Here is a 23,126-nt window from a genome sequence, read left to right on the forward strand (position 1 = left end):
AACCCTCTTGCACTGTTGGGGGGAATGTAAATTGATACAGCCACTATGGAGAACAGTATGGAGGTTCCTTAATAAACTAAAAATAGAACTACCATATGACCCAGCAATCCCAATACTGGGCATATACCCTGAGAAAACTGTAATTCAAAAAGAGTCATGCACCCCAATGTTCACTGCAGCAGTATTTACAAGAGCCAGGTCATGGAAGCAACCTAAATGTCTATTGACAGATGAATGGATAAAGAAGATGTGGTACATATATACAATGGAATATTACTCAGCCATAAAAAGGAACGAAATTGGGTCATTTGTTGAGATGTGGATGAATCTAGAGACTGTCACACAGAGTGAAGTAAGTCAGAAAGAGAAAAAAATAAGTATATATTAATGCATATATTTGGAACCTAGAAAAATGGTACAGATGAACCGGTTTGCTGGGCAAAAATTAAGACACAGATGTAGAGATCAAACGTATGGACACAAAGTGGGGAAAGTGGTGGGGGAAGGTGGTGGTGGTGTGATGAACTGGGAGATTGAGATTGACATATATATACTAATATGTATAAAATGGATAACTAATAAAAACCTGCTGTATAATAAATTAAATAAAATTCAAAAAAAAAGATAAAATAAATTCCGAAACTACTTATAAAACTTAATCACATGAGTATACAAACTCATAAAACACTTCCATCAATTCACCAAATTTCTAACCATTCAGCAAATAGAGCTAAGGGTGGAACAAAAATAGAAAGGGAGACTGTTCCTGCTTTTCATGCAAAACATTTACTTATTTTTCACTGTTAAAGAAAATATGACTTGAGTACAGAATTACACAAATATCGCAGATATGTTGATTGCAGCCTAAATGTCTACCTTTTGCAAACTATTTAAGGGCCTCATAGAGTCTAAGGAATGTTACCAATAATAATTATAGTCTTGCATCAAAAAATAAAACTCAACTTTACAGACAACACCAGATGCACTTCATAAACCTTTTCCCTCAAAGTTAAGTTTTAAAAGTAGAAGACTCTGGGCTTCCCTGGTGGCACAGTGGCTAAGAATCTGCCTGCCAATACAGGAGACACAGGTTCGAGCCCTGGTCTGGGAAGATCCCACATGCTGCGGAGCACCTAACCCGTCCACCACAACTACTGAGCCTGCGCTCTAGACGCTTCGAGCCACAGCTACTGAAGCCCACGTGCCTAGAGCCCGTCCTTTGAAACAAGAGAAGCCACCGCAATAAGAAGCCCATGTACCGCAACAAAGAGTAGCCCCCACTCGCTGAAACTAGAGAAAGCCTGCACACAGCAACAAAGACCCAACTCAGCCAAAAATAAATAAATGAATAAATTTATAAAAGAAACCAGGTAGTAGGAACATCAAAAAATTATTTTTTTTTTTAAAGTACAAGAATCTAACTCCTTTTAAAGGTGTGAGTTTGGGTGTGGGGTATGTGGGTGTGTAGTGGGAGGAAAATGTTAAGAGGAGGAAGTTCCTACGAATGGCTTTCCAAATTTTATTATCAAACAGAATATTGTTTCAGGCAAAGCAGAGAATCAGAGCATCTGAACCAACTCCATCACTGAAAACAACTAAAAATGCAAGGTAATATACAAAAACATCTTAAAAGCATCCCAGTTGATAAAAATAGTAAGAAATTATTAATATAAAATCTAAAGGAAACTGGGAAATCAGAGAAGGTAAGTGTAGTGCTAAACCTGCTTTTGCCCTAAGTATATTTGGTCAACCATTCTGACCAAAGTTAAAATGTACAGATCTGGTTTGGAATGAAGGATAGAAAACAAACACAAACACCATCTAAGAGTCTAACAAGAGGCTCTCCTCCCATGAAGCTGGGAACTCAACGAGTTAGGCCCACAAAGTAATGGTAATCCAGGAGTCTGGGCTTAAGGGACTGTAAGGAAATCTATCTTGGCGATGAACAAAACAGAAGAAAACATAAAACACAAGTTGTAAACATAACCTAGCAGTCAAATAAATATACACGCCAAATTCACATCACCCAAATGGGTCCAAATAAATAAATAAAGTTGTATGTGACTGGAAGGGCAGAGTCAAGATGGCAGAGTGGAAGGATGCGGAGTTTGCATCTCCCCACAACTAGGGCACCTACGGGACACTGATGGAGGTCCTCCACGCCCGAGGAGATGGGAGGAACCCCCGAGCTACCCAGTAGGACATGGGGGGACTGAGGGGGGAGGAGAAGTGGAGGCCAGACAGGACCGGTGCCCCTGAGGGGTGGCTGGGAGAGGGGAGGGGTTCCCACATCTGAAGGGACCCTTGGGGGCTTGGAGGATGAGGGGGCAGTGTAGCTAGCGTTTCCCCTGCCCAATCAGCCCCAGGAAGCCTGCTGGGCTCCCAGGATAGGTCCTCCCCCTCCAATGCCCCTCCAGCTGCACTGGTCCTTGGGGCGTAGGAGGGAGGGGTGGGAAGAAGAGGAGAGGTTGAGGTAAAGGGGCCCCCTCTGGGATCAGAGAATCAGGGGAGGCACAGTGGGCGTTTCCACCACACACACACACACACACACACACACACACACACACACACACACACACGGCACACTCGGGTCCTGGAAAGCCTGCTGAGATCCCTTCCTTCGCCCTCCAGGGCTCCCTACAGCCCCATGGGTCGTAGGGGCATGGGTGGGGAGGGGCCAAGAATAGAAAAGGTGAGGTGGAGGGCCCTCCGGGATCGGAGGATCAGGGGAGACTAGTTTCCCCTGTCCACTCGGGCCCAGGGAGACTGCTGGGGTCCCAGACCTGGTGCTCCACCCTCCTGGGCCACAGGCACTCCTGGGCCTCTCCTGGGTGGGTTGCCTGGGTGAGGCACTGAGCCTAAGCCCCGTCCCCACCCCAGCCCCACCCCTGGGGCCTTTTCTGGCCCTCTGGATCCTAATAATAGGGCTGCCTCCTACCTAAATCCCACCCCTGCCTAAGCCCCATCCCCCACAGCCAAGGCCTTTTCTGGCTTTTTTTTTTTTTGCTACTGTGATTCTATTTTACCTTTTGGTAAAAGGTTGTTTCATTTATATTTTTATTTTTTCTAACATATCTATTAGTTTTCTAATCTTAGTTTTTACTCTTTATTATTGTTCTGCTCTTTTTTCTTCCCCCCTACAGAGCTTGCAGGATCTTGGTTCAAGAGCTGGTGTTCAGGCCTATGCTCCTGTGGTGGGAACTCTGAGTCAGAACCACTGGACTAACAGAGAACCACGGACCCCAAGAAATATTCATCAGAGTGAGGTCTCCTGGAGGTCCTCACCTTGGCACCAAGACGTGGCTCTACCTAACAGCCTACAAATTCCAGTGCTGGAAGCCTCAGGCCAAACAGCCAGTAAGACAGGAACACAATCCCACCCATCAAGAAGAAAATGAGATGACAAAAAAATATGTCACAGATGAAAAGGCAAGGTAAAAACCTCCAAGACCAAATAAATGAAGAGGAAATAGGCAAGCTACCTGAAAAAGAATTCAGAGTAATGATAGTAAAGATGATCCAGAATCTTGGAAATAGAATTGTGGCATGGATTGAGAAAATACAATGAGTGTTTAACAAAGATCTAGAAGAACTAAAGAACAAACAGACAGAGATGAACAACACAATAAATGAAATGAAAAATACACTAGAAGGAATCAGTAACAGAATAACTGAGGCAGAAGAACAAGTAGTGAGCTGGAGGACAGAATGGTGGAAATAACTGCTGCACGACAGAATACAGAAAAAAGAATGAAAAGAAATGAGGACAGTCTCAGAGACCTCTGGGACAACATTAAAGACACCAACAGTTGAATTATAGGGGTCCCAGAAGAAGAAGAGAAAGAGTCTGAGAAAATATTTAAAGAAATTATAGTCGAAAACTTTCCTAACATGGGAAAGGAAATAGCCACCTAAGTCCAGGAAGTGCAGAGTCCCATACAGGATAAACCCAAGGAGAAACACACCAAGACACATATTAATCAAACTAACAAAAATTCAATTCAAAGAAAAAAATATTAAAAGCAGCAAGGGAAAAGCAACAAATAACATACAAGGGAATCCCCATAAGGTTATCAGCTGATTTTTCAGCAGAAACTCTGCAAGCCAGAAGGGAGTGGCAGGATATACTTAAAGTGATGGAGAAAAACCTAAAACCAAGATTACTCTACCCAGCAAGAATCTCATTCAGATTCAACTGAGAAATCAAAAGCTTTACAGACAAGCAAAAGCTAAGAGAATTCAGCACCACCAAACCATATTTACAACAAATGCTAAAGGAACTTCTCTAGGTGGGAAACACAACAGAAGAAAAAGACCCACAAAAACAAACCCAAAACAATTAAGAAAATGGTGATAGGAACATACATATCAATAATAACCTTGAATGTAAATGGATTAAATGCCCCAACCAAAAGACACAGACTGGCTGAATGGATACAAAAACAAGACCCATATATATGCTGTCTACAACAGACGCACTTCAGACCTAGGGACACATACAGACTGAAAGTGAGGGGATGGAAAAAGATATTCCACACAAATGAAAATCAAAGGAAAGCTGGAGTAGTAATACTCGTACCAGATAAAATACACTTTAAAATAAAGACAGTTACAAGAGATAAGGAACGACACTACATAATGATCACGAGATCAATCCAAGAAGATATAACAATTATAAATATTTATGCACCCAACATAGGAGTACCACAACATATAAGGCAAATGCTAACAATCATAAAAGGAGAAATTGACAGTAACACAATAATAGTACGGGACTTTAACACCCCAATTACACCAATGGACAGATCATCCAAACAGAAAATAAGGAAACACAAGCTTTAAATGACACAACAGACCAGACAGACTTAACTGATATTTATAGGGCATCCACCCGAAAGTGGCAGAATACGCTTTCTTCTCAAGTACACAGAGAACATTCTCCAGGATAGATCACATCTTGGGTCACAAATCAAGCCTCAGTAAATTTAAGAAAACTGAAATCATATCAAGCATCTTTTCTAACCACAATGCTATGAGATTAGAAATAAATTAAAGGGAAAAAAACCTGCAAAAAACACAAATACACGGAGGCTAAACAGTGCACTACTAAGTAACCAAGAGATCACTGAAGAAACCAAAGAAGAAATAAACAAACAAAAAAAATACACAGAAACAAATGACAATGAAAACACGATGACCCAAAACCTATGGGATGCAGAAAAAGCGGTTCTAAGAGGGAAGTTTATAGCAATTCATTCTCACCTCAAGAAATAAGAAAAATCTCAAACAATCTAAGCTTACACCTAAAGCAACTAGAGAAAGAAGAACAAAGAAAACCCAAAGTCAGTAGAAGGAAAGAAATCATAAAGATCAGAGCAGAAATAAATGAAAAAGAAATGAAGGAAACAATAGCAAAGATCAATAAAACTGAAAGCTGGTTCTTTGAAAAGATAAACAAAATTGATAAACCTTTAGCCAGACTCATCAAGAAAAAAAGGGAGAGGACATAAACCAATAAAAATAGAAATGAAAAAGGGGAAATCACAACTGACACCACAGAAATACAAAGGACTGTAAGAGACCGCTACAAACAACTATATGCCAATAAAACGGACAACCTCAAAGATACTGACAAATTCTTGGAAAGGTACAATTTTCCAAGACTGAACCAGGAAAAATTAGAATATATAAACAGACATATAGCAAGCAATGAAATTGAAACTGTAATTAAAAATCTTCCAACAAAGTCCAGGCAGATGGCTTCACAGGTGAATTCTATCAAACATTAGAGAAGAGCTAACACCTATCCTTCTCAAACTCTTAGAAAACATTGCAGAGGGCGGAACACTCCCAAATTCGTTCTACGAGGCCACCATCACACTGATACCAAAACCAGACAAAGGTATCACAAAAAAAGAAAATTACAGACCAATATCACTGATGAACATACACGCAAAAATCCTCAACAAAATACTAGCAAACTGAATCCAACAACATATTAAAAGGATTATACACCATGGATCAAGTGGGATTTATCCCAGGAATGCAAGGATTCTTCAATATATGCAAATCAATCAATGTGATACACCACATTAACAAATTAAAGAATAAAAAACATATGATCTCAATAGATGCGGAAAAAGCTTTTGACAAAATTCAACCCCCATTTATGATAAAAACTCTCCAGAACATGGGCACAGCGGGAACCTACCTCAACATAATAAAGACCACATATGACAAACCCACAGCAAACTTCATTCTCAATGGTGAAAAACTGAAAGGAAATCTTAGAGGAAATCTCTAAGATCAGGAACAAGACAAGGATGTCCACTCTCGCCACTCTTATTCAACAGTTTTGGAAGTCCTAGCCATGGCAATTAAAGAAGAAAAAGAAATAAAAGGAATACAAATTGGAAAAGAAGAAGTAAAACTGTCACTGTTTGCTGATGGCATGATAATATACCTAGGAAATCCTAAAGATACCACCAGAAAACGATGAGAACAAATCAATGAATTTGGTAAGGTTGTAGGGCGCAAAATTAACGCGCAGAAATCTCTTGCATTCCTATACGCTAAGAGAAATTAAGGAAACAATCCCATTTACCATCGTAACAAAAAGAATAAAATACCTAGGAATAAACCTACCTAAGGATGCAAAAGACCTGTACTCAGAAACTATAAAACACTGAAGAAAGAAATCAAAGGTGACACAAACAGATGGAGAAACAGAACATGTTCTTGGATTGGAAAAATCAATATTGTGAAAATGACTATACTACCCAAAACAATCTACAAGGTCAGTGCAATCCCTATCAAATTACCAATGGCATTCTTCACAGAATTAGAACAAAAATTTTTACAATTTGTATGGAAACAAAAAAGACCTGAATAGCCAAAGCAATCTTGAGAAAGAAAAATGGAGCTGGAGGAATCAGGCTCCCAGACTTCAGACTATACTACAAAGCTACAGTAATCAAGACAGTATGGTACTGGCACAAAAACAGAAATATATGGAACTTCCCTGGTGGTGCAGTGGGTAAGAATCCGCCTGCCAATGCAGGGGACATGGGTTTGATCCCTAGTCCAGGAAGATCCCCCATGCCACAGAGCAACTAAGCCTATGCGCCACAGCTACTGAGCCTGCACTCTAGAGACCGTGAACCAGTCTCTACTACTGAGCCCATGCACCACAACTACTGAAGCCCATGAGCTCTCAGCCCACATGTCGCAACTACTGAGCCCACATGCTGCAACTACTGAAGCCCGCATGCCTAAAACCTGTGCTCTGCAACGAGAAGCCACCACAATGAGAAGCCCGCACACCGCAATGAAGGGTAGCCCCGCTCGCCACAACTAGAGAAACCCACACACAGCAACAAAGACCCAACGCAGCCAAAAATAATAAATAAAATTATTTTTTAAAAAAACGGAAATATAGATCAATGGTACAAGAGAAAGCCCAGAGATAAACCCATACACCTATCGTCACCTCATTTATGGCAAAGGAGGCAAGAACATACAATGGAGAAAGGACAGTCTCTTCAATAGGTGTTTCTGGAAAAACTGGACAGCTACATGTAAAAGAATGAAATTAGAACACCCCCTAATACCACGCACAGAAATAAACTCAAAATGGATTAAAGACCTAAATGTAAGACCAAACACTATAAAACTTAGAGGAAAACACAGGAAGAACACTCTTTGACATAAATTACAGCAAGATCTTTTTTGACCACGTCCTAGAGTAATGAAAATAAAAACAAAGTAAACAAATGGGACCCAATAAAACTTAAAAGCTTCTGCACAGCAAAGGAAACCATAAAGAAGATGGAAAGACAACCCTCAGAATGGGAGAAAATATTTGCAAACGAAGCTACAGACAACGAATTAATCTCCAAAATATACAAACAGTACATGCAGCTCAATATCAAGAAAACAAACAACCCAATTAAAAAATGGGTGTAAGACCTAAATAGACATTTCACCAAAGAAGAGATACAGATGGCCAAGAGGCACATGAAAAGATGCTCAACATCACTAATTATTAGAGAAATGCAAATCAAAACTGCAATGAGGTATGACCTCACACCAGTCAGAATGGCCATCATCAAAAAATCTACAAACAATAAATGCTGGAGAGGGTGTGGAGTAAAGGGAACCCTCCTGCAGTATTGGTGGGAATGTAAATTGATACAGCCACTATGGAGAACAGTATTGGAGGTTCCTTAAAAAACTAAAAATAGAACTACCATATGACCCAGCAATCCCACTGCTGGGCATATACCCTGAGAAAAGCATAATTCAAAAAGAGTCATGTACCAAAATGTTCATTGCAGCTCTATTTACAATAGCCTGGAGATGGAAACAACCTAAGTGTCCATCATCAGATGAATGGATAAAGAAGATGTGGTACATATATACAATGGAATATTACTCAGCCATAAAAAGGAACGAAATTGGGTCATTTGTAGAGATGTTGATGGACCTAGAGTCTGTCATACAGAGTGATGTAAGCCAGAAAGTGAAAAACAAATATCATATATTAACGCATGTATGTGGAACCTAGAAAAATGGTACAGATGAACCTATTTGCAGGGCAGGAATAGAGAGGTAGACGTAGACATAGAGAACGGACATGTGGAAACGGGGTGGGAAGGGGATGGTCGGTTGAATTGGGAGATTAGGATGGGCATATATACACTACCATGCGTAAAATAGATAGCTAGTGGGAACAAGCTATAAAGCACAGGAAGCACAGCCCGGTGCTCTCTGACGACCTAGTTGGGTGGGATGGGGTGGGAAGAGGGAGGTCAAAGAGGGAGGGAATATAGGTATACATATAGCTGATTCACTGCATTGTACAGCAGAAACTAACACAACATTGTAAAGCAATTATACTCCAATAAAAAAAAATTTTTTTAGTTGTATGCGACTAGTCACTGAAAAAAGCCAGATTGCAATGAACACAAATGTTATCTGGTGGAACAAACTATGCATTATGGAAGAAACTAGCAAAAACAAACCTACGAGTTCATTTTTTGGAATTATCAAACAGATTATTTGGTAACCATGTTTAATATGTTTAAAATAATTTTTAAAGTGTAAAAATAAATCCACAGAACAGAAAATTTAAACTCATGATGTAAAATGTTCACAAGACATTTATATGAAGTAAATATACAGTAGCTTAAAAAAATTTTTTTCTTGGTTCCTTGGTACTACAGGTTTTTGTTTTTTTTTGTGTGGTACGCGGGCCTCTCACTGCTGTGGCCTCTCCCGTTGCGGAGCACAGCCTCCGGACGCGCAGGCTCAGCGGCCATGGCTCACGGGCCCAGCCGCTCCGCGGCATGTGGGATCCTCCCGGACCAGGGCACAAACCCGTGTCCCCCGCATCAGCAGGCGGACTCTCAACCACTGTGCCACCAGGAAAGCCCACTACAGGTCTTTTTTTAATTCAAGTATAGTCGATATACAATATTGTGTTAGTTTCACAGCAAAGTGATTCAGTTATATATATATATATATATTCTTTACATATATATATTCTTTACATATATATACTTTATATATATATATATTCTTTTTCAGATTCTTTTCCATTATAGGTTGTTATAAGACATTGAATATAGTTCCCTTACTCTACAGTAGGTCCTTGTTTATCTGTTTTATATATAGCAGCATGTATCTGTTAATCCCGAACTCCTAATTTATCCCTCTTCCCGCTTTCCCACTTGATAACCATAAGTTTGTTTTCTGTCTGTGAGTCTGTTTCTCTTTTGTAAATAAGCTCATTTGTATCACTTTTTAAGATTCCACATATAAGTGATATCATATGCTATTTGTCTTTCTCTGACTCACTTCACGCTAGTGTGATATCTTTACATCCATCCATGTTGCTGTAAATGGCATTATTTCGTGTTTTTATGGCTGAGTAATATTCCATTGTACATATATACCACATCTTCCTTATCCATTCATCTGTTGATGGATACTTAGGTTGCTTCCATGTATTGGCTATTGTAAATAGTACTGCAATGAATACTGCGGTGCATGTATCTTTTCTAAGTATGGTTTTCTCTGGATATATTCCCCAGGAGTGGGATTGCTGGATCATATGGTAGCTCTATTTTTAGTTTTTCAAGGAACTTCCATACTGTTCTCCATAGTGGCTTCACCAATTTACATTCCCACCAACAGTGTAGGAGGGTTCCCTTTTCCCTACACCCTCTCCAGCATTCATTCTTTGTAGATTTTTTGATGATGGCCATTCTGGCAGGTGTGAGGTGATAAGACTCCTCACTGTAGTTCTGATTTGCATTTTCTAATAATTAGCAATGTTGAGCATTTTTCTTATGCCTGTTGGCCATCTGTATGTATTCTTTGGAGAAATGTCTGTTTAGGTCTTCTGCCCATTTTTCGATTGGTTTGTTTGTTTTTTTGTTATTGAGCTGTATGAGCTGTTTGTATATTTTGGAAATTAAGCCCTTGTCAGTTGCTTCGTTTGCAAATATGGTGGCATGTGGGATCTTAGTTTCCCAACCAGGGCACGCGCCCTGCATTGGAAGCATGGATCCTTACCACTGGAATGCCAGGGAAATCCCTGAAAATGTTTTATATCTTGATCTGGAGATTATATATATACACGCTCTGTGGCATATAGGATCTTACCAGGCCAGGACTCAAACCCGTGTCCCCTGCATTTGCAGGTGGATTCTTAACCACTGCACCACCAGGGAAGCTCCATTCTAACTTTTAAATCTCAAATATAACTCAATTAAATTCAATACAGCAAAACAAATCTAGAATTTTAAATGATTAACTATACCGTAGTTCTGTGTAAAATTCATAGATGATCAAAAGTAGACAGATTTAAAATCCTCTCCCCAGTATTTTCAGTGTACTTACAAAATGTCCATCACATTGAATGAAACACCACAAAACCAACTGCATTACACCTTTCATTTGCCCTGTGTGTATAATTAAATTCAATAAAATATAAAACTACAATGAAATCCTTCTACAACATTAGCAGGTCACCCTCAAACAACTTGACCTACACATGACTTGTCTAGCCAAGACAACCTATCTTTCACAAATCAATCCTCCCCTCTTCTCTCCCCATAATACTCCATAAGCAGCAACAACTAGGGAGAAAAAAAATATCTAATAATAAAGAATCAGAAGTCCCTGCTATACATTCAGGAAATTCAAATGAAAACCTGATTGTAATCTTAAATATAACACTATTTATATTCAGGGAAAAGAAAGAAACAAGATACGTACCTTTTCTATCAAGAGATATTTCAGATGGCAAAAAGTTTCAGGTGGAAGAGAATATTAGATTATGATTTAAATAGTAACTCCTCGCCCCACCCGACCACCAGAGCCAAGCCCAAGGTCCCGCCATGGAGCCCCACTCGCTCGCTGACTCGGGCCTGGAGCCGCCGGCCGCACGCCTCTGAGCCCCTCGGCGTTCTTGGAATATGAAAACAAGCCTGGACGACCTAGCAGGCCACCCTCACCAAAGCAGAATGTGAGGAAGAATATTGACTTTGAGCCTCTCTCCACCACCACACTCATCCTGGAAGACAGACCAGCAAATCTCTCAGCAAAGCCAGCTGAAGAAGCTCAGTAACACAGGCAACAGTATGAAGAAATGGTGGTTCCAGTCAAAAAAATGAGAGTTGAAAGAAGCTCAGAGAAGGAAAAAGCAGCTGGAAGAAAGATGCAGATTAGAAGAAAGTATTGGAAACGCCGTCCTCACTTGGAATAATGAGATTTTGCCTAACCGGCAAACAATGCGGTACTCTAGGAAAAGTTAGAGATTTATGGTGGCAGGGAATCCCTCCCAGTGTGAGAGGCAAAGTCTGGAGCTTAGCCATTGGCAATGAGTTAAACATCACTCCGGAGCTCTCTGACATCTGTCTTGCCCAAGCCAAGGAGCAGGGGTGGTCCTTTAGTACGGGAGGCTCTGAAGTGGAGAATGAAGATGCTGGTTTTTCAGCAGAAGACAGAGAAGCCAGTCTGGAGTTTATTAAACTAGACATTTCCAGAACATTCCCTAATCTCTGCATTTTCCAGCAAGGTGGCCCGTATCACAACATGTTGCACAGCATTTTGGAAGCTTACACTTGTTACCGAACGGATGTGGGTTACGTTCAGGGAATGGCCTTCATAGCAGCCGTGTTGATCTTGAACTTACTGTAGATGCCTTCATTGCTTTTTCCAATCTTTTGAATAAACCCTGTCAAATGGCTTTTTTCCAAGTGGACCACGGCCTTATGTTGACTTATTCTGCTGCGTTTGAGGTATTTGTTGAAGAAAATTTGCCAAAATTATTTGCTCATGGGCTTCCCTGGTAGCGCAGTGGTTGGGAGTCTGCCTGCCAATGCAGGGGACACGGGGTCGTGCCCCGGTCCGGGAAGATCCCACATGCCGCGGAGCGGCTGGGCCCGTGAGCCATGGCTGCTAAGCCTGCGCGTCCGGAGGCTGTGCTCCGCAACGAGAGAGGCCACAGCAGTGAGAGGCCTGCGTACCGCAAAAAAAAAATTTAAAAAATAAACAACAAAATTATTTGCTCATTTCAAGAAAAACAACTTAACTCCAAACATCTACCTAATTGACTGGCGACAAAAGGCTTACTTCTAGAAGGTAAAGTCCGAACGTCATCTGAAACAAGGCTCAGTCCCTTAAATAAAGCCGATTTGTCTGCACTGTAGACAAATCTTGGGAGCAAGCCCTTGGGACTCTCGGCGTTTGTTGCTTCTGTCCCAAACCCTGAGACTGTTCTGACACTGCTGAATTCTCGCTGGGAACAAGGTTTTGGAGGTGAGAGCTCATAGCTGAGGCCACAAGTGCTGGTGTCACTGTGGAATAGTACACACATCAGGCCATGAAGTGGCTGCTGGCGGGGGTGCTGGGCTGGCCTGTCTAGCTGTGCCAGGCAGGAGTGTTTGGGGCCTGCCTTAAAGGCCACCTTAATTTAACCAAAAAATGATTTCTCCACAACAGGAGCACTCAACTCTTGCATAGGCTGTCCCTCTGCACCCCTGTTGGTGCACCTGTGCTGTAATTTGACTGTGAACCCTGACCTCGCAGACTCCCAGGCCTGGGGCCCGTGACCCCTGGGGAGGGGGTGTTAGGAGAGGATCACATGGGACCAGAGTCTTCAGCTTCTACCTTATCTATTTTAGGCCCCCAAGTTAGATTCTTATGATTCCAGGCTAAAGGGAAGTTTGGAAAACACTGTCCTAGAATAGTGTCTTTTAAACTTTTTTCACCCTGACTTGCAAAAGGAAATACATTTTATGTTGTGACCCCCCTGCAAAAAAAATAGTAATTCCTCATTTCATTTTAAAGGATACAAACCATTACATGTTATATGGTGATGAGATTTAACTACTCACTATTCACCGAGTAAAATTTGACTCATCTAGATCCAGCACCTATAAAATATATTAAAAACTGACATGATGTGACATGATGTGCATATATTACTTTCCCTGGTCATTTAATTGAGCTCTTGTCCTCCTGTTCTACAGGCAAGGAATTTCGTCCAGTTCTCACAACACTACCTTACAAATTTAGGTTACTGCTCACAAAAGGACAATGGACATCATTGAAAATCTCAGAGTAAAAAGTTCTGAAAACACTTTCCTCCACAAAAGCAATGAGAACACTAGCAAAAACTGTCAAAATCAACTTTCTCAAAATGCTAGAAATTAACCAAAGACTTGCAGCCATCTAGGGAATGATTATTCAAGGAAAAGAGCTGAATCTCAGTAAAAACAATGAGCTTTGTGGCATTTTAATTTCCCTGTGCTCATCTGCCCATCCCCAGGTACACAGGAATCTTGAAAAACAACAGCCACAACCAAGTCTGGCAGTCCAAGAAGTTGGAGTTCCCAGAGAAGGGTCATTATTGGACATGAAAGACTTCACATGTAAGGCTGTTATTATTGAACTTACTCAGAGCTCACTAGTACAAAAAGTGGTCTCCCCCCCCAAGACAATCTATCAAAACCAACCAGAGACAGTTGTTGAACATAACTCTTAAAACTCAACAATAAAAAAAGGAACCCATTAATAGACAGGCAAAAGATCTTAACAGATATCTCACCAAAGAAAATAAACAGATGGAATAAAAGCATATGAGAAGATGCTTAACATGATAATGCATTAGGGAATTGCAAATGAAAACAATTAGAAATCACTATATACCTATAAGAATGCCAAAAATCCAAAACATTAATAACACCAAATGCTGGTGTAGATGTGGAGCAACAGGAACTTTCATTCGTTGCTGGTAGAAATGCAAAATGGCACAGCAACTTTGGAAGATACTTCGGCAGTTTTTCTTTTTACAAAACTAAAATACTCGTACCATAAGACCCAGCAATTGTGCTCCTTGATATTTACCCAAAGGAACTGAAAACTCACATCCAAAGCTTGCACATGGATGCTCATAGCAGCTTGATTCACAATTGCCAAAACTTGGAAGCAAGCAAGATGCTCTTCAGCAGGTGGACAGATGAATTGTGGTACATCAATACAATGAAATTTTATTCAAGGCTTAAACGAAATGTCTTTTCATAGCATGACAGCTCATGTTGAAACCTTAAATGCATATTACTAAGTGAAAGAAACCAATGTGAAAAGGCTACATACTATATGATTTCAACCATATGATATTCTGCAGAGGTAAAACTATGAAGACAATAAAAAGATCAGAAGTTGCCAGAGGTTGGGGGATGGGGTGAGAGGGATGAATCAACAGAGCACAGAGGATTTTTAGGGCCGTGAAACTATTCTGTATGATACTAAAATGGTGAATATATGTCATTGTCCTTGTGTCAAAACCCATGAAATACAAAACGCCAAGAGTGAACACCAGGACTTCCCTGGCAGTACAATGGTTAAGACTTCACCTTCCAATGCAAGGGGTGTGGATTTGATCCCTGGTCAGGAAGCTAAGATCCCACATGCTTCCTGGCCAAAAAACCAAAACATAAAATAGAATATTGTAACAAATTCAATAAAGACTTTAAAAACGGTCCACATCAAAAATAACTTAAAAAAAAAAGAGTGGACACAAACTGTGAACTATGGACTTTGAGTGATAATGATGAGTCAATGTAGGTTCATCAATCAAAGCAAATGTACTCTGGGTGCAGGATGTTGACAGTGAGGAGGCTGTGCATATGTGGAAACACAGGGTATATGGGAACTCTGTATGTTCCACTCAGTTAATAATACCAAACAATTAAGGAAGAAGTAGCATTAACTCCTCACAGACTTTTTTTTTTTAAATAAAAAGGAAGAAACACTTTCCATCTCACTTTATGACACCAACAATACCAAAATCATACAAAGCCACTACAGGGGAAAAGAAAATTAGAGAACCATAATATTCTCCCAAAATTAGCCATAAACATTCTTAACAAAACATTAGGAAATCTGACTTGGCAATATAAAAATAATTATAGTAATAATAACACATAATAATGGAGTTTATTCCAGCTATGCAAAGTAGGCTTCACAGTTAAAAATCAACGTAATTCTCCATATTAATGGAATAAAGAAGAAAATCATATGATAACCTCAACTGATACAGAAAACCACTCAACAGAATTCAACATCTCTTAGTGATGAAAACTCTCAGCAAAATAGGGAATGAAAGGGAATTTCCTCAACCTGATGAAGAACAACTATGAAACAGCTGTAGTTTTCATCATACTTAATGGAGACAGACTGAACATTTTATTGCCAAGACCAGGAATAAGGCAAAGATGTACTGTCATTTCTATTAAACATCATATTGAAGGTCCAAGATGATGCAATAAAGGTAGATAGATAGATAGATAAAAGACATATATATTGGAAAGAAAGGAGTAAAACATCACAGATAAATTTTTTTTTTTCTTTTTTGTGGTACGCGTGCCTCTCACTGTTGTGGGCCTCTCCCGTTGCGGAGCACAGGCTCTGTACATGCAGGCTCAGCGGCCATGGCTCACAGGCCTAGCTGCTCCGCGGCATGTGGGATCTTCCCGGACCGGGGCACGACCCGTGTCCCCTGCATTGGCAGGCAGACTCTCAACCACTGCGCCACCAGGGAAACCTGAAAGCATTCTTAAATACTAGCAATTAGCAAAAAATTAAAGGAAAACAAAATTTGCAATATTATCAAGAAAAATGAACTACTCTGGGATGAATTTAACAAAATTTCTGCAAGACCTATACAAGAAAAACTACAAAACACTACTGAGAGAATTTAAAGATGATGCAAACAAATCAAAGATACCACATGACTGAAAAACTCATATTTCTTACTGAGATAATTACCAACTTATTGGTCTAACACAGATTCAGGGTACTCCCAAACAGGTTTTTGTAGAAATTGACAAGTTGATTCTAAAACTTACAAGGGAAAGGGCCAACAATCACCAAGATGTCTTAAAGAAACATAAAAAGCTAAAAGAGTGACACTGAAAGGATCTAGATGGTGGAGTAGAAGGACATGCTTTCACTCCCTCTTGTGAGAACACCACAATCACAACTAACTGCTGAACAATCATCGACAGGAAGACACTGGAACTCACAAAGAAAGATACCCCACATCCAAAGACAAGGAGAAGCCACGTAAGACGGTAGAAGGGGCGCAATCACAATAAAATCAAAACCCGTAACTGATGGCTGTATGACTCACAAACTGGAGAACACTCAGACCACAGAACTCCACCCACTGGAGTGAAGGTCCTGAGCCTCACATCAAGCTGCCCAACCTGAGGGTCCGGCAACAGGAGGAGAAATTCCTAGAGTATCAGACTTTGAAGACTAGTGGGATTTGATTGCAGCACTTTGACAGGACTGGGGGAAACAGAGACTCCACTCTTGGGGGGCACACACAAAGTAGTGTGCGCATTGGGACCCAGGGGAAGGAGTGGTGACTCTATAGGAGACTGAACCACACCTACCTGCTGCTGTTGGAGGGTCTCCTGCAGAGGCAGGGGGTGGCTGTGGCTCACTGTGAGGACAAGGACACTGGCAGCAGAAGTTCTGGAAAGTACTCCTTGGCGTGAGCCCTCCCAGAGTCCACCATTAGCCCCACCAAAGAGCCTGGGTAGGCTCCAGTGTTGGCTCGCTTCAGGCCAAACAACCAACAGGGAGGAAACCCAGCCCCACCCATCAGCAGACAAGAGGATAAAGTTTTACTGAGCTCTGCCCACCAGAGCAACACCCAGCTCTACCCACCACCAGTCCCTCCCACCAGGAAACTTGCACAAGCCTCTTAGATAGCCTCATCCACCAGAGGACAGAGAGCAGAAGCAAGAACTACCATCCTGCAGCCTGTGGAAGGAAAACCACATTCACAGAAAGACAAGATGAAAAGGCAGAGGGCTATGTACCAGATGAAGGAACAAAATAAAACCCCAGAAAAACAACTAAATGAAGTGGAAATAGGTAACCTACCAGAAAAAGTATTCAGAATAATGATAGTGAAGATGATCCAGGACCTTGGAAAAAGAATGGAGGCAAAGATCGAGAAGATGCAAGAAGTGTTTAACAAAGATCTACAAGAATTAAAGAACAAACAAACAGAAATGAACAATACAATAATGAAATGAAAAATACACTAGAAGGAATCAATAGCAGAATAACTGAGGCAGAGAACAGATAAGAGACCTGGAAGACAGGTTGGTGGAATTCACTGCTGCGGAACAGAATAAATAAAAAAGAATGAAAAGAAATGAAGACAGCCTAAGAAACCTCTGGGACAACATTAAACCCAACAACATTCGCATTATAGGGGTCACAGAAGGAGAAGAGAGAGAAAGGACCCAAGAAAATATGTGAAGAGATTATAGTTGAAAACTTCCCTACATGGGAAAGGAAATAGACACCCAAGTCCAGGAAGTGCAGAGTCCCATACAGGATAAACACAAGGAGAAACACAACGAGACACATACAAATCAAATTGACAAAAATTAAAGACAAAGAAAAATTATTGAAAGCAGCAAGGGAAAATCGACAAATAACATAGAAGGGAACTCCCATAAGGTTAACAGCTGATTTCTCAGCAGAAAGTCTACAAGCCAGAAGAGAGTGGCATGATATACTTAAAGTGATGAAAGAGAAGAACCTACAACCAAGATTACTCTACACAGCAAGGATCTCATTCAGAGTCAATGGAGAAATCAAAAGCTTGACAGACAAGCAAAAGCTAAGAGAATTCAGCACCACCAAACCAACTCTACAACAAATGTTAAAGGAACTTCTCTAAGTGGCAAACACAAGAGAATAAAAGGACTTACGAAAACAAACCCAAAACAATAAAGAAAATGGTAATAGGAACATACATATCGGTAATTACCTTAAAAGTGAATGGATTCAATGCTCCAACCAAAAGACACAGGCTCAGTGAATGCATACAAAAACAAGACCCGGGCTTCCCTGGTGGCGCAGGGGTTGAGAGTTCACCTGCCGATGCAGGGGACACAGGTTCATGCCACAGTCCGGGAAGATCCCACATGCCGCAGAGCGGCTGGGCCCGTGAGCCATGGCCGCTGAGCCTGCGCGTCTGGAGCCTGTGCTCCGCAACGGGAGAGGCCACAACAGTGAGAGGCCCGCGTACCGCAAAAAAAAAAAAAAAAAACAACAAGACCCATATATATGCTGTCTACAAGAGACCCACTTCAGACCTAGGGACACATACAGACTGAAAGTGAGGGGATGAAAAAAATATTCCATGCAAATGGAAATCGAAAGAAGGCTGGAGTAGCAATACTCATATCAAATAAAATAGACTTTAAAATAAAGAATGTTATAAGAGACAAGGAAGGACACTAAATAATGATCAGGGATCAATCCAAGAAGAAGATATAACAATTATAAATATATATGCACCCAACATAGGAGCACCTCAATACATAAGGCAACTGCTAACAGCTATAAAAGAGGAAATCGACAGTAACACAATAATAGTGGGAGATTTTAACACCTCACTTACACCAATGGACAGATCATCCAAACAGAAAATTAATAAGGAAACATAGGCTTTCAATGACACAATAGACCAGATAAGATGTAATTGATATTTATAGGACATTACATCCAAAAACAGCAGACTACACTTTTTTCTCAAGTGCGCACAGAATATTCTCCAGGACAGATCACATCTTGGGTCACAAATCAAGCCTCAGTAAATTTAAGAAAATTGAAATCATATCAAGCATCTTTTCTGACCACAATGCTATGAGACTAGAAATCAATTACAGGGAAAAAAACGTAAAAAACACAAACACATGGAGCCTAAACAATACGTTACTAAATAACCAAGAGATCACTGAAGAAATCAAAGAGGAAATCAAAAAATACCTAGAGACAAATGACAATGAAAACACGACGATCCAAAATCTATGGGATGCAGCAAAAGCAGTGCTAAGAGGGAAGTTTATAGCTATACAAGCCCACCTGAAGAAACAAGAAAAATCTCAAATAAACAATCTAACCTTACACCTAAAGCACCTAGAGAAAGAAGAACAAACAAAACCCAAAGTAAGCAGAAGGAAAGAAATCATAAAGATTAGAGCAGAAATAAAAGAAATAGAAATAAAGAAAACAATAGCAAAGATCAATAAAACTAAAAGATGGTTCTTTGAGAAGATAAACAAAACTCATAAACCATTAGCCAGACTCATCAAGAAAAAGAGGGAGGGCTTCCCTGGTGGCGCAGTGGTTGAGAGTCCACCTGCCGATGCAGGGGACATGGGTTTGTGCCCCGGTCCAGGAAGATCCCACATGCCGCAGAGCGGCTGCACCCATGAGCCATGGCCGCTGAGCCTGCGCGTCCGGAGCCTGTGCTCCGCAACGCGAGAGGCCACAACAGTGAGAGGCCCATGTACGGCAAAAAAAAAAAAAAAAAAGGGAAAGGAAAAAAAAGCAAAAGAGGGAGAGGACTCAAATCAATAAAATTAGAAATGGAAGAGAAGAAGTTACAACAGACACCGCAGAAATACAAAGCACCCTAAGAGATTACTACAAGCAACTCTATGACAATAAAATGGACAACCTGGAAGAAATGGACAAATCCTTAGAAAGGTATAACCTCCCAAGACTGAACAGGAAGAAACAGACCAATGACAAATAATGAAATTGAAACTGTGATTAAAAATCTTCCAAGAAACAAAAGTCCAGGACCAGATGGCTTCACAGGTGAATTCTATCAAACATTTACAGAAGAGCTAACACCCATCCTTCTCAAACTCTTCCAAAAAATTTTAGAGGAAGGAACACTCCCAAACTCATTCTATGAGGCCACCATCACCCTGATACCAAAACCAGACAAAGACACTACAGAAAAAGAAAATTACAGACCAATATCACTGATGAATATAGACGCAAAAATCCTCAACAAAATACTAGCAAACAGAATCCAACAACACACTAAAAGGATCATACACCATGATCAAGTGGGATTTATCCCAGGGATGCAGGGATTCTTCAACATACGCAAATCAATCAATGTGATACACCGTATTAACAAACTGAAGAATTAAAAACCATATGATCATCTCAATAGATGCAGAAAAAACTTTTGACAAAATTCAACCCCCATTTATTATAAAAACTCTCCAGAAAGTGGGCATAGAGGGAACCTACCTCAACATAGCGCGTCCGGAGCATGTGCTCCACAATGGGAGAGGCCACAGCAGTGAGAGGCCCGCGTACCGCAAAAAAAAAAAGTGCACAGAAATCTCTTGCATTCCTATACATTAATGATGAAAAATCTGAAAGAGAAATTAAGAAAACACTGCCATTTATCATTGCAACAAAAAGAATAAAATACCTAGGAATAAACCTACCTATGGAGACAAAAGACCTGTATGCAGAAAACTATAAGACCCTGTTGAAAGAAATTAAAGATGATACCAACAGATGGAGAGATATACCATGTTCTTGGATTGGAAGACTCAATATTGTGAAAATGACTATACTACCCAAAGCAATCTACAGATTAAATGCAATCCCTATCAAATTACCAATGTCATTATTTACATAATTAGAACAAAAAATCTTAAAATTTGTATGGAGACACAAAAGACTCCAAATAGCCAAAGCAGTCTTGAGGGAAAAAAACGAAGCTGGAGGAATCAGACTGCCTGACTTCAGGCTCTACTACAAAGCTACAGTAATCAAGACAATACGGTACTGACACAAAAACAGAAACATAGATCAACAGAAAAGGATAGAAAGCCCAGAGATAGACCCATGCACCTGTGGTCAACTAATCTATGACAAAGGAGGCAAGGATATACAATGGAGAAAAGACAGTCTCTTCAGTAAGTGGTGCTGGGAAAACTGGACAGCTACATGTAAAAGAATGAAATTAGAACACTCCCTAACACCATACACAAAAATAAACTCAAAATGAATTAGAGACCTAAATGTTAGACTGGACACTATAAAACTCTAAGAGAAGACCATAGGAAAACCACTCTTTGACATAAATCACAGCAAGATCTTTTTTGATCCACCTCCTAGAGTAATGGAAATAAAACCAAGAATAAACGGGACCTAATGAAACTTAAAAGCTTTTGCAAAGCAAAGGAAACTACAGACAAGACGAAAAGACAACCCTTAAAATGGGAGAAAATATTTGCAAATGAATCAACGGACAAAGGATTAATCTCCAAAATATATAAACAGCTCATGCAGCTCAATATTAAAAAAACAAACAACCCAATCAAAAAATGGGCAGAAGACCTAAATAGACATTTCTCCGAACAGGACATACAGATGGCCAAGAAGTACATGAAAAGCTGCTCAACATCACTAATTATTAGAGAAATGCAAATCAAAACTACAATGAGGTCTCACCTCACACCAGTTAGAATGGACATCATCAGGAAATCTACAAACAACAAATGCTGGAGAGGGTGTGGAGAAAAGGGAACCCTCTTGCACTGTTGGTGGGAATGTCAATTGATACAGCCACTGTGGAGAACAGTATGGAGACTCCTTAAAAAACTAAAAATAGAATTACCATATGACCCAGCAATCCTACTACTGGGCATATACCCAGAGAAAACCATAATTCAAAAAGACACATGCACCCTAGTGTTCATTGCAGCACTATTTACAATAGCCAAGTCATGGAAGCAACCTAAATGCCCATCAACAGACAAATAGATAAAGAAGATGTGGTGCATATATACAATGGAATATTACTCAGCCATAAAAAGGAATGAAATTGGGTCATTTGTATAGATGTGGATGAATCTAGAGACTGTCATACAGAGTGAAGTAAGTCAGAAAGAGAAAAACAAATATCATATATTAACGCATATATGTGGAACCTAGAAAAATGGTACAGATGAACCGGTTTGCAGGGCAAAAATTAAGACACAGATGTAGAGAACAAACGTATGGACACCAAGGGGGGAAAGCAGTGGCGGGTGGGAGTGGTGGTGTGATGAACTGGGAGACAGGGATTGACATGTATACACTGATGTGTATAAAATGGATGACTAATAATAAAAGAGGGACACTACTAGATATTAAGTATTACAGACTTAGAGAATTATTATACCTAATTTCAAAACAGTATATGGCAGCAGCATAAGGGATAGCCATATAAATCAGCAGAATAGTGAGTCCAGGAATAGAATAATGCACATTAGGTTGATTGGTTTTCAAGAAAGGTGCCGAGGTATTTCAGAACTTCCTTCAGCATTCCTTATAGTGAAGACCTGCAGGCAGAAAATTCTCTAAGTTTTTACTTACCTAAAACATGCTTTATTTGGGGACTTCGCTGGTGGTCCAGTGGTTAAGACTCTGCGCTTACCCTGCAGGGGGCACGGGTTCAATCCCTGGTCAGGGAACTAAGATCCCATATGCTATGTGGCACAGCCAAAAAAATAAATAAAGCATGCTTTATTTGACCTTCATTCTCAAAAGATATTTTTGCTGAAGAGAGAATGAAGGTTTACAAGGGTTTGGTTTGGTTTTTTTTTTTTCTTCTCAATACTTTAAAGACATCATTCCTTTGGTTTCTGGCCTCTGCTGTTTATGAGAAAAATGAATGCCAATTCATACTGTTCTGTTCTATAAGTAATGTGTCATTTTAC

General features: G+C 40.2%; 1 pseudogene; it reads left to right on the plus strand.

Moving 5' to 3' along the window:
- The window catches only part of LOC132509175 (TBC1 domain family member 14-like), a 40,355-nt pseudogene extending 27,707 nt beyond the window's left edge, over positions 1-12,648 (plus strand).
- Positions 12,649-23,126: the final 10,478 nt, after the last annotated feature.

This window comes from Lagenorhynchus albirostris, chromosome 19 (genome assembly GCF_949774975.1).
Source record: "Lagenorhynchus albirostris chromosome 19, mLagAlb1.1, whole genome shotgun sequence".
Classification (NCBI taxonomy): domain Eukaryota; kingdom Metazoa; phylum Chordata; class Mammalia; order Artiodactyla; family Delphinidae; genus Lagenorhynchus; species Lagenorhynchus albirostris.